At 40.7% G+C, this 13,515-nt stretch overlaps 1 protein-coding gene across 1 annotated transcript in view; it reads left to right on the forward strand.

The window, feature by feature from the left end:
• Nucleotides 1–13,515, forward strand: part of zgc:154054 (Alpha-1,3-mannosyl-glycoprotein 4-beta-N-acetylglucosaminyltransferase B-like) — a 454,830-nt gene that overhangs the window by 84,142 nt on the left and 357,173 nt on the right. The window lies entirely within an intron of this gene.

Consider the following 13,515-nt stretch of genomic DNA (forward strand, 5'->3'; position numbering starts at 1 on the left):
CGTATAATTATATGTAGACCACCTCGATACAGTCCCTCCTTTATCAGTGAATCCCTGAGTTGTCTTCCTTAATGAGTCGGTAAGTCGCTGACCCTGGGACACATCCATCTAACCTTCCTGTTGTGTTCGAGTCAAATCTGACCCATTTCTAAAATGTATTTTTTTAATCAATTTTACAATGTTAACTTATTGCCACAAAATGAGCATGGATGCTTTTATACTTCTCCATAAGAAAATGAATGATTAGTACTTTTAATTGAATTGTGTGTTTAATTAAAATTCATAGCATCTGGCTTCCATCTATGCTGCCATTTAAACATTTGAAATGTTTTCAAAACAATAAACTTTGACATCAAAGTGTCTTACTATGATCTTAACTATACTCAAAATAATCCTTTAAAAATATAATAATAAGTTTAGTTTAATGTGAATGTGTGCGTCTATTGACCATAAATAATGATTTAAAAAAAGACAATTTGGTATTTAGTTGGAATGAAATTGGATTAAAAAGGTGTAACCCAGTTTTGGGTGGTGATTTATACTCAACGCTTTATAAATATTCAAACCAGGAAACAAATTACACAGTTGGTGGGAAGACAACACAAAGGTTACCATCCATGTCGGCTGCCCTGACCTCGCGCTGAGCCTGCAGCTCTGAAACAGTAGAGCCTACAGGTGAGTGGACCTACACACTAGCGCCTGGTAGAAATACTCCTGATGCTTTTGTTTTGAAATATTTATCCATGGGCTATCAGCCACAAGGGGGCAGTGCCACATCAGTAATCTTCCACCAGTCACTCACTGTGTATACTGTTTGTTTGTGTGAATTCAAGTTAAAAAAATACACGTTAAAATAGTAAATCCTGCTGTTCATGGACTAAACTGATCTGATGGAATTCTACTATGTATATGACAAATACGGCATGATTTTTGCCCCAAAATGACCTGCGATTATGGTAAATGGACTGCATTTATACAGCACTTCTCCAGTTGTTGCGCCTCAAATTGCTTTTACATACCCAAGCCAGCATTTAGCCATTCACACACATTCAAACAGAGGCTGCCTTACAACGTGGACCTGCTCAGAGAGACCAGCACTCACACACCTTTTGTGCCCCCCTGCAAATGTGCTGATTGGTGGGAGTTTGTGCATGCAAGGTCTGCACCCCTCCTGTGTGGTCTAGCTGCCTTTTACATTTCTCTGCTCCTTGTGTTCTCTTGCAGAAAAACATGTCCTCCCTTGACTCAGGATCCCAAAGCTAACCCCCCACATATTTGAGCATTATTATTGTGACCCAGAGTTTGCTGCAGCCATCTAGAGAGTCAGGAATTCCCAAATTGGGTTGTGGCATGTTCACCTTCCTCATGCCCAAATTAAATTGTGTGTTTCAGTCAGCGATGTTGAGAAACATCTGCTCAGCCTTCAGCAACAGCACATATTAGCCACATAGGCTACATATTAGCCACATACTGATGTTTTCCACACTTGAGTGTTTAGTAATTTGGTTTAGTAATTAGTTTTTTTTTATTACTGTTTGTTTCCGCTTTTAATTTCTAATTATGTGCAATGCCTTGTTTTGTTTTATGCTGCTGCAACGCTAACATTTCCCAGTTTGGGATCAATAAAGTACCTCTGATCTTGTTTTAATTTTTCTTTTAAATACCAAAATGGATATATATATTTTTCTCTCTTTTTCTGATTTGTGGATGTAGTTATTTTATGTATCTTAGTGTTTATTTTGTTAGTTATTCCATGTATTCTTTCAAATGCAAATAAAAAAAGGACATAACTAATGAATGTGGACTGATTGTAACATTCATTAACTGAAAAGAAAGAGGTTATTTTGTATATTGATTATTTATTGACTGTTTATTGTTTTTCTTTTAATTCAATTTTGTATGTTTATTTAAGGCTTTGCACAAAGGACTTGACTTTTTCTTAGAGTTCTTTTAATATCTTTGTGTATAAATAACAATAAATAATACGTCTACACTGAATTTGATCAAATGAATGGGGCAGATGGGATGTATTTGGACCGAGTGAGACTGCAGTGAATGAGAGGAAGTGTCTTTCAGTTCTCTCTCTTTCCGTTGCCTCGGCCGGCTGTAGCTCTGTGTGACCCTGGCCTGCATTGTTCATGTGTCACCCTGTATCACGGAGAGTGATGTACAAATGCACTCTCGGTTATGACACATTCTGGCCATTCCTAAATGTCAACATGTTTTCCACAGCCCACTCCATAGAGAGATATTCACCGTGCACGAAAAAATGAATGCCGAGTCCTTTAGCTCAGAGAAACCCGGGGTAAAGAAGTAAGTCTAAGAAGGGTAAACATTTCTACAGTTATACAACACAGTACGATAACATTTTTTAAAGTAAATGACTGTAGTTTTCTCTACATTTTACTGCAAGTTTGAATATCATCACACTGTGTACAGAATGTTTTAAAGAAATTGAAATAAAAACTGTATGTAACAGCATATTAAGACTTGAAGGTCACCTATTATGCAAAATCCACATCTTGCTGTCTTTTATACATAAATATGTGTCCCCGGTGTGTAAGGAGATTCACAAAGTGTCAGGCAATACAACCCTCTCTCTTTTTCGCCTTACCCTCATCTCTAAAAAAGGGGGTACAAACGAGCTGATCCAGATTTGCTGCCGATATGATGTAACATCGGAAACGTGAGCTGGCTTTACATTGAACTCTTGGCAACGTCCCGCCCAAGTGACACGTCCCAACCTATCGTCCCCCATATACAGCTGAATCCCCTCAGCAGCTGTGTGTGTGTGTGTGTTCAGCAGGATGTCTGCAGGAGAGAATTACAGTTGTTGTATATATATAATAAATAATGTCTCTGTTCTAGTGGTACACACTGAGAAAGAACAAGCTATGTGCTGTATCAGAAACAATGTGCCACGTGTTTTGGAAGTATTATGGTCTGTGTTCACATTAGCAAGCATTGCTAACACTCAGAGCTAACGCTGTACTGGAGAGACTATGTGTAATATAAAGGTCCTGTCCTTGTGGTAAACCGAGAGAGAAACGTTTGAGCTCCATACTGTTTCAGAGATAATGCTGGATGTGGTTTGGAACATAATATGGCGTTTAATCACGGCAGCGTTTAGCTGAGTTTCTCCAGGTAGAAAACTCTCTTCAGAGGAGAGATCATGACGCTCCAAAGGGGCGTGACCAGCAGGTGCTCCAAAGGGGCGTGGCCAGCAGCAGCTCCAAAGGGGCGTGACCAGCAGCAGCTCCAAAGGGGCGTGGCCAGCAGCAGCTAGTTCATTTAAAGCTACAGTCACAGAATCAGCACTTCAGGAACAGGGCTGAGATAGAGGGGGATGAGGCATGCTACAATGGGGGATCTGTTTGGTATTTTGAGAAAAACACTTCAGAATCTGTGTTGTTTAGATATGGCCCTACAATATATTGTTCAAATATAGCATAATAGGAGACCATTAAAGCTAGACACAGAATCAGCACTTTTGGAACAACACTGAAACAGAGGGGTTTGTGGGATGCTACAATTATCTGTTTGGTGTTTCAACCAAGCACTTCAGAAACATGTTCTGTATACTGAGACCTGTAATATATTGTTGGAGAAGAGTATAATAGGGGACCTTTAAGAATTTTAAGTGACTTGACCAAAAAATTGCATCACCATTAGATTGAATAACCTTTAGAAACGCTGTGAAGAATGCAACTTGAACCGAACGAGGAAAGTGGAGTTCGTAAAGAGGATATTTATTTATAATAATTTTTATTAAGGTATTAAAATACTACTCATGCGAGAGCTCCACACTCTTTGGATATCTGTGAAAAGATATACTTGTATACAGGTAAAACAGTTTGACATCACTGCGTAAGAAGGAACACATGTTTTGTGTGTCTGTGTAGCAGGGCAGCGAGTGCCAGAATAGCCAATGCTGTTAAAAGTAGCTGATTTATCTATAGAGTGATAAATACCTATCATTTACTCTAATCTGGTGAGTGGAAGTACTTGACAAGAGTGAGTGTATGGGTATGTTTCAAGTCATTTCCAAATTGGTTCCAATCAGGTAGATTGCAGTAAGCACGTGGGCATATGGAGAGCACCAGTAGAGGCTAAGTAATCCATCCCTGTCCCTGTTCCCATACCTTTTGTCCACGAACATATCTCAAACCACCTGCCCCTCATTCCAAGATCTCCTGTTTGTTGTCCGTCTATCAGAAGGAGGATTATCTAAAAAAAATACTGGTCTGGTTATCATGAAACTGGAAGGATGTGCAATTAGCCAAGGATGAACCGTTTCCATTTTGGTTTAGATCCAAAGCAGTGAACGGATACACATTACTGCTCTAAAAGTGTGGTCGAAAAACAAACAGCACATATCAGGATTTGGCTAACAGTAATCAAAGAGGGATAGGGTAAAAAATAAATAACGCATCTCTAAATATATTCCCTATAATCTGAGCATTTCTGTTTCTGATGTTTCCACAACATATTTCTCCAGCCCGATTTTCGAAACATACCCTAACCTGATTGTTATTAACCTGACGAGAACCAAAGCTCTATAGGACAGTTCTCCGCTGTGCATGTTAGGACTTTTATTTTTGGCATCTAATTTGTTGAGTGTTTAGAAAGCGTAGCTCACAGTTATTTTTCAAAATGTGACCAGGACATTGTAGGACATTTGGGGATGCTCAGATGTTTCTTTTCACACTTCCGGTTTCTCTTTTTCAGGACAGAATTATGAACAGCAGCACCTTATGAAGACCTTCAACATTCAGCACATGGTGTGTGTGTGTGTGTGTGTGTGTGTGTGTGTGTGTGTGTGTGTGTGTGTGTGTGTGTGTGTGTGTGTGTGTGTGTGTGTGTGTGTTTACACTCACCAAAGGTGTCAAGCTCAGAAAGTCACTGCTGTCACTTGCCTCACATTACTTTATTTCTGCATGCTAGTTTGTGTGTGTGTGTGTGTGTGTGTGTGTGTGTGTGTGTGTGTGTGTGTGTGTGTGTGTGTGTGTGTGTGTGTGTGTGTGTGTGTGTGTGTGTGTGTGTGTGTGTGTGTGTGTGTGTGTGTGTGTGTGTGTGTGTGTGCTCAGCTTTTTTTCATACTTCAGTACATTTTGGTTACATCACCACAGATCAAATGAAAGCATCTGACAGGAGGGGAGAGGAGTACAGTTGGACCAGGGCTGGCCTCCACTGTATGTCCTACAGATGAACTCTCTGAGTCTGTACAGTGAACATGTTTTTGGCCATTCAAGTTTTTTAACAGTCGTTTCTTCCTCATTCTCTCACTTCCATGCATCCATTAAGCACCGGTTCTTCCTGTTTCCAATGCAGTAGGGGCCGAAAACAGGTTCTTAGCTGGCCCCACTCGACTGCCCGTCAAGAACAAAGAACCAAATATGTCACAGTTCTCTCAGAGGTGGTGTCAGGGGCGCTGAGTGAAGTGACTAGAACGCAACACACTTATTTAAAGTGAGGCAACACTAACCAGGCTTAGTGTGGTTTTATGTCCTGTTTTGAAGACCAGCACACTGCCTCGTACATTTTCCTGTTGTTTTTATTTCAGCAGCGATCGGTTGGAATCAGTACATGGGCTACACAAGTCAAATCCTGAAAAAAAATATGCCGCTACAATACGCCTGTAGAAAACGGATTCTGCCACAATGATACAAACAGTCAAGATTATTTAGCGATGTCCCTGCCTACCGCTTAGGTTTATTTGCCATCAGTGATGTTTACTCAAAAAAAGCAGTGTATTACACATTACCGTTAATATATTACTTTACTTCTTTACTCTCTACCAATGGCGGCTGCTGGTCTTTCAAAGAGGGGAAGCTCATTGTTGGCCTACTTCATAAAAGTTGTCAATTTATTTATACCTAAATTCTGACCTCAGTTCCTTTTCAAGAAAATGGTCTGTGACCCTGTCGTACCAAGTAGGCGTCTTTTCCAGGGACTTGACCAGTGTCCTCTCAATGGCCAGCAGAGCTAGGCTGCTTAGACGGTCTTGGCCCATTATGTTGCGGGTGTAAGATTTAAACCTTTTTAAACAGGAGAAGCTCCTTTCTACACCCGCAAATGTAACTCCAATTGTTGCCACTAATTATAACAGTTTGTACAGCTGGGGCGTTGCACTGTCCAACTCCGTGTCTTTAAGAAAAACCCAAAAATCACACAAGTTTCACCTGTTACCCTGCAAGTCCTGATCTGAATACAGGACTTGAAGTTCAGACCTCAGTCTACCTGAATGAAAATATTGGCCATAACTTTCCATGACACTCTGGAATGCCTCCTCTGGAAACACTTCTCTCATCTCATCAAACTTCCCTGGATTGACTCATTCTAAGAAGCGCAAACTTTCCAAATTTGAAAAACGCAGAGGAATCTGCTCCATGAGATTATCAAGGATGGCCATGTAGAGATTTCTGTAGCGCTCCTGGGGATCCTAGAATTGGGAGAGACGGCGCTTTCTCATGGGCTCATTTCGTGGGTCGGATGTGAGACCTGCTGCTTTGTCATAAACAGCCTGGAAATCCCCCTCTGACCTCTTCTCTTTGACAAAAGCAAGAAGAGACTCAATTCTTTTCTTGCAGTACAGAACGTCCATGGCCCTCTGCTGGACGATACCAAAGACCACATCAGTCTCGGAGAAGATTTGTTCATATGTGTACAACATGAACACAAACTCAACATCCTCCAGTTTCATTACAAAACCTTTGGCACAATCCAATGTGTCATCATCCATTGTCTTATCTGCAATGATGTTATCAAAAGTCTGCAGGAGGCCATCATAGTTGTTTGCCACAGTGTTCACTATCCGTGATGGGAAATTCCATCAAGTAGGAGCGTTTCTGGGCAACCTTGAACAGCCTGCAGACTCAAGAAAATGTGTCCTCTTTGTGGATTTGGAGAAAAATGTGGCAAACCCAGAGAGTGATGCATTGAGTGCATGTTCAACCGTGACCCTGCCCAACTTAACCTTGCACATGCACTCACATGTTCATTGCTCTTTTCATGCCTTTTATATGCCCTGTCAAAGTTAGACAGATCCCAAAAACCCAATTTTGACCAGACAACACATCCCTGAGATGGTTTCATCAAAAGACATGACCAACAGTACACTTTCTTTGTCACAGCACTTCCAGTCAGCCAGCTAACTATGTCATACCAGGAGAGCTGAAAAGACCTGTTCCTTTTCCCTACTTTTTGCACCAAATCAACCTTAGGTGTTGATCTGCCCTGCTGTTTAATTCTAAGTTTCTCCTCGTAAGGAAGACTATCAAATGGCTTTGCCAAAATCAGGTCAACAATATTGGCATTGTCTGCCATCGTGTGCACCTTACTAGCTGGCTAGTTCACTCCGACCTAGCCAACAGTATGGATGAATGAACAAACTAACGAAACAATATTAAACTCGAACAAGGAAATGTGGGAATTATTAAACTGTGTTTTACTTACAGTGTAAGAAATAAGCAATGGAAATGGTCAAGCAATTTCGCTAAGCAAATATCAAGTAATGGGTTGCAGTTTGTCTTTTGACTTCACTTGCAAAATCCACGATGGGACTGAGCTCCCAAATGCTCAAGTGACGGTGTATCTCAAAATAGCTGTCAATCAAAAAGTGATTCAGCGTCGACTGATCCTCCAATTATCATGCGGAAGCCCAGCGTCCAGGCTAGCCGAGGCCAGCCCACTGCTCCATCCACCCCCGGAGACGCTGAGCGTCCGCGGGCGGGACAAAATCGTGGCATTTATCCAATGACCGTCGAGTTTCGAGGTAATGAAAAAAACTGTTCCACGCAGTCTCATTGAAGCGGATGGACGCTCGGCTTCTAAGGGCAAATGCATTGACATTACGGGAATGTATGAGAAGTTAACAAAATCGAGTCAGTCGACTTGTGATAAGTAGCTGATTCTGAAAGAACTCGTCTTCGAGATGAACGTATTCTAACGCATTTGTAGTCAATGAGATGTTAACACAACAATTCATATTTGACCATTTTATTTTTGACATTTTAGAGGAAGCTGAGCTTCCTTTGCACTCTTAGAGAAATCGCCTCTGCTCTCTACATTAAGTAACTCATTACAATACTCTTTACATTAATGTTGCAGTACTCAGCAACAGCCTGTAGCCCAAACTTAAAACGTAGGACTAAATGTGCACACATACAGTGGGGCAAAAAAGTATTTAGTCAGCCACCAGTTGTGCAAGTTCTCCCATTTAAAAAGATGAGAGAGGCCTGTAATTTTTATCATATGTATACCTCAACTATGAGAGACAGAATGAGAAAAGAAAATCCAGAAAATCACATTGTAGGATTTTTAAAGAATTAATTTTCAAATTATTGTGGAAAATAAGTATTTGGTCAATAACAAAAGTTCATCTCAATACTTTGTTATATACCCTTTGTTGGCAATGACAGAGGTCAAACGTTTTCTGTAAGTCTTCACAAGGTTTCCACACTGTTGTTGGTATTTTGGCCCATTCCTCCATGCAGATCTCCTCTAAAGCAGTGATGTTTTGGGGCTGTCGCTGGGCAACACGGACTTTCAACTCCCTCCAAAGATTTTCTATGGGGTTGAGATCTGGAGACTGGCTAGGCCACTCCAGGACCTTGAAATGCTTCTTACGAAGCCACTCCTTCGTTGCCCTGGCGGTGTGTTTGGGATCATGGTCATGCTGAAAGACCCAGCCACGCTTCATCTTCAGTGCCCTTGCTGATGGAAGGAGGTTTTCACTCAAAATCTCACGATACATGGCCCCATTCATTCTTTCCTTTACACGGATCAGTCGTCCTGGTCCCTTTGCAGAAAAACAGCCCCAAAGCATGATGTTTCCTCCCCCATGCTTCACAGTAGGTATGGTGTTCTTTGGATGCAACTCTGCATTCTTTCTCCTCCAAACACGACCAGTTGAGTTTTTACCCAAAAGTTCTATTTTGGTTTCATCTGACCATATGACATTCTCCCAATCCTCTTCTGGATCATCCAAATGCCCTCTAGCAAACTTCAGACGGGCCTGGACATGTACTGGCTTAAGCAGGGGGACACGTCTGGAACTGCAGGATTTAAGTCCCTGGCGGCGTAGTGTGTTACTGATGGTAGCCTCTGTTACTTTGGTCCCAGCTCTCTGCAGGTCATTCACTAGGTCCCCCCGTGTGGTTCTGGGATTTTTGCTCACCGTTCTTGTGATCATTTTGACCCCACGGGGTGAGATCTTGCGTGGAGCCCCAGATCGAGGGAGATTAGCAGTGGTCTTGTATGTCTTCCATTTTCTAATAATTGCTCCCACAGTTGATTTCTTCACACCAAGCTGCTTACCTATTGCAGATTCAGTTTTCCCAGCCTGGTGCAGGTCTACAATTTTGTCTCTGGTCTCCTTTGACAGCTCTTTGGTCTTGGCCATAGTGGAGTTTGGAGTATGACTGTTTGAGGTGGTGGACAGGTGTCTTTTATACTGATAACGAGTTCAAAAAGGTGCCATTAATACAGGTAACGAGTGGAGGACAGAGGAGCCTCTTAAAGAAGAAGTTACAGGTCTGTGAGAGCCAGAAATCTTGCTTGTTTGTAGGTGACCAAATACTTATTTTACCGAGGAATTTACCAATTAATTCATTAAAAATCCTACAATGTGATTTCCTGGATTTTTTTTCTCATTCTGTCTCTCATAGTTGAAGTGTACCTATGATGAAAATTACAGGCCTCTCTCATTTTTTTAAATGGGAGAACTTGCACAATTGGTGGCTGACTAAATACTTTTTTGCCCCACTGTATAACACTTACTATTGCAATAAGGAAGACATGTTTTCCTATCTGACCATGGCTGTCGTCTGTCTCCTGCTATCTGTATTTTTCTCCGAATATCTCGGAAAGATGGTGATTCCACTGTGCAAACGGGCAACATTTCCTCAACGATAAAGGAGACTACAAGCCCGTCCATCCCTTCTTTGGTTACCAGGGAACATTTCTAGTTTTCGCTGCTTGTTTGGAGGGGGTCTTTAGCTACTAGCTTGGTGTTAGCATGTTGCTTTTGCACTTGCTTGGTTTGATTTTGTGTTTGCAGCAGTGGATAATAGCTTCTGGCCCGGAAACAGTTTGCATCCTACCATCACATTCCTGTCCTTTCTTCTGACAAATTCTAAAATAATGGGCCTACTTCCACCCCTCCAAAGTCATAGCTATTAATTTCCCAGCCAGCCAGTCTCTGCACTGCAGAAAAATACGCAAATATGAAATCCCGTCTGTCAAAAGGTCTAAAAATGTTTGTTTTGTTGCCGCAATATTAGTAACTGTAGCGTGATTAACGTGTTACACTGCATACTGAAAAATGTAATGTGATTACTGTATAACCACAACACTGTTTGCCATTCACCATTGTGGTTATACAGTATGTCTGGATGTGTTGAAAGAAGGTTTTATGTAGCTGCTATCAGGTCCTGTGTTAAAATTGACCACATTCTGCATTTCTATTAGTCATTTCTCTATGTCCAGTGCATATTGTGATATTACTTTAAAGTACGTTGTACAGTATGACTGGGTGTGTGTACAGCACTGATCATGTAGCTCTCTCTCTCTAATGTGAAACGCTTGTTGACCTGTGATCAGGCTGTTGTAAAAAGCGCTTTGGACCCAACACCTGTGATTTAAAAGGCTTAAAAAACGTTCAGACTTTTTGCTTCTGTGATGTACTGTAAAACACAATCCTCTTCTCTCTCACCAAATGTTACACTTTCTCGTGCTCCATTTCCTAGATCGTTTTATCTTTAGACAGATTTCGAGAATCCCTAAAGCTGCTCTCAACTATTGATTTTTGCTATCTTGGAATTCTACTGCAGGCTTACTATTAATATATGTTGCCTTAGTTACAGTTCTCTAACAGTAATAACAGACAGCTTTGACCTAATTCGTAGGATAATAAAAGCTCAAGGAAAATATGAGACACACTTCTGCTGCCCTTTGCTGATGCTTCCGCAGAGAGACGCTGCAGGGTGGAGAAATGTCAGGTTCTTCTCTGTTCAACACTCTAAATCCTGTCATCTGTCTCACACCCTGACAACAGTAATGTTGTCTGGAATCAAATGGTGGGTAAACCATCAATATAAGCAAAAATAAATAGAACATATTATGAAACGCTTGTGTTTGGATAGATGTCTCTGCAGTCGTACCACCAGACTACAGAGCAACTTCTTTTTTCAAGGTCAAGAGACTCTTTAAGTCATCCTCCACCCTCATAAGAAAAAAGTTGTTCTTCCCTTTTTTTTGTTGATCTTAGGAAGCAAAATGACCCTACCACTGACAATAAATGATCCTCTTATATTTTACCTTCAGAAACCCATAGTATAACCACATGATAACGCCAGCCTTTCCTTTTTAAATCACATTATGCTCAATATCATTTACCACATGATGGTAAAATCCATCCCGGTTTATGTATTACACAGGGCAGAGAATAATGCACAGTATTTCAGTCTTTTTGGAGCTGCCCAATATTGGAAAAATAATCTCTCTCTCTATTTTCTATAGTATTGTCTGTCTAAGCTCTAGCATTATTCCTCAGACTACTTCCATCTGAACCACTCTGTTCTGCCTGGCTGTGACTGCAACTGACCATTTCAGGATAGCCTCAAACACTCTCCAAACCAATAGTGTATCAGTGATCTTCAAATAATGATTTGTAGCTTTTCAGGCCCCTAGTGGTCAGAAAATGCATAGTGCAGCTTTAAAAAAAACCTTTCAAATAGATAGATAGAGAGAAACCCTCTTTATTAGTCAATAAGGATACAACCAGTGTTGGGCAAGTTACTTCCAAAATGTAATACAGTACATACTACTTATGTCTTTTTAAAATAATTAGTTACATTAGATTATTACTGTCTCTGAACTGTAATGTGTTACACTACTTTTGCATTACTTTGAGTTACTTTCACCAAAATAACTTCTAAAGTATGGCTTTAAATGTTAAATGTAGTTTATTGCAGCTCATTAATTAAAGCTATCTATCTATCTGGCAGTAAATCCTGAACATCAGGAAAAGAGCTAGATATTAAACTCATGCTCCGTTAAAGTGTGCTGAATAATATGTGATACCGGTAACATGACGTCTCTGTGTGTTATTAATAACATGTTAGTGGAGCCTCTGCACGGCCCTGTGACCTGCTGTATATGAACGAGTCTCTATTCAACGTTAACTCACCTGCTCATTGGTGTGTTAACGGGGATTTGGCTGACAAGCTTTCTAAAAGCTGGCGATTCCACAGATGACAGAGGCTGCAGATCTTCAACACTCTGCCACGAGTCTCTGAACTTCAGAGCCTGCAGCTCTGCATTGCAAGCCTGCAGCTCTGCATTGCAAGCCTGCAGCTCTGCATTGTGAGCCTGCAGCTCTGCATTGTGAGCCTGCAGCTCTGCATTGTGAATCTGTTTCTGCAGCCCTCTTAACCAATAGTAAACAGGCTTACTGAGTTACTATTCTACCTGCACAATAATTTCTCTGGTGTCAGAATGTCTCGCGATGTTTGTGATTTCTTAGAAACTAAACACCACATCATTTCGGGTTAAAATGTGTTGTAACTGCGTTACTGAGAATTGTAACAGGTATTATATTACCCACATTTCAGAAGTAATGCGTTATATTACTGCGATACAGCAAAAAGTAAGTGTGTGTGTGTGTGTGTGTGTGTGTGTGTGTGTGTGTGTGTGTGTGTGTGTGTGTGTGTGTGTGTGTGTGTGTGTGTGTGTGTGTGTGTGTGTGTGTGTGTGTGTGTGTGTGTGTGTGTGTGTGTGTGTAATTGTGAGCATGTGTGCATCTGTACATCAGTCCAGACCTGTGCACTTACATAATCAGGTCAAAGCCTTCCACTTCCTCTCTGTATTTCTGTGCCAAGTGATGCCGTTCAAGAGGAAATGCCTTCCTGCGCTGCCAAGTCTGCCTGCAGGAACAAACTGAGGGAGAGAGAACAAACTTGGCATGGAAGGGATGATAAAATGGAAGAAGTATTGACGTGTGGAGCTGCCAGCTGTATCTGAAAGTAGGAGGAAAGTTCAGCTTCGATTCTCTGATTTACCAGCTGTTTCAGGATATTTATTTACATTTGTCACCAAGAAATGGATTTGATGTAGATTACTGCATTACCTTTCCTTCACTTTCACTCAATTATTATTCCTCAAAATGTTCATTACATTCAGAAACCAAGTATTGGAGCTGGATAGGTTAAAAAAAGCTTCAAATTCAGGAGATAATGAAGATGGAAGAGTTTCATCACCATGAGCGGCCCATTTAAAAATGTGTTTTGATAAATCATTCTAAAGATGTTTTTTATTAAATATAAGGTTTGTGCCATTTAAGAAATCTTTGATATGTTTGCTAGAAACCATGTTTAGATATATCTCTTTACATGAAAGCCGGATCAGATGTTCACTATCAGGTAGTTAATGAAATACATATTTATGATATAATAAACATCTGAATTATATTTTTTTATTTAATGTAAGTCTAAAGTTTTTATCATTGTCAATTTA

This window comes from Eleginops maclovinus, chromosome 23 (assembly GCF_036324505.1).
Source record: "Eleginops maclovinus isolate JMC-PN-2008 ecotype Puerto Natales chromosome 23, JC_Emac_rtc_rv5, whole genome shotgun sequence".
Classification (NCBI taxonomy): Eukaryota; Metazoa; Chordata; class Actinopteri; order Perciformes; family Eleginopidae; genus Eleginops; species Eleginops maclovinus.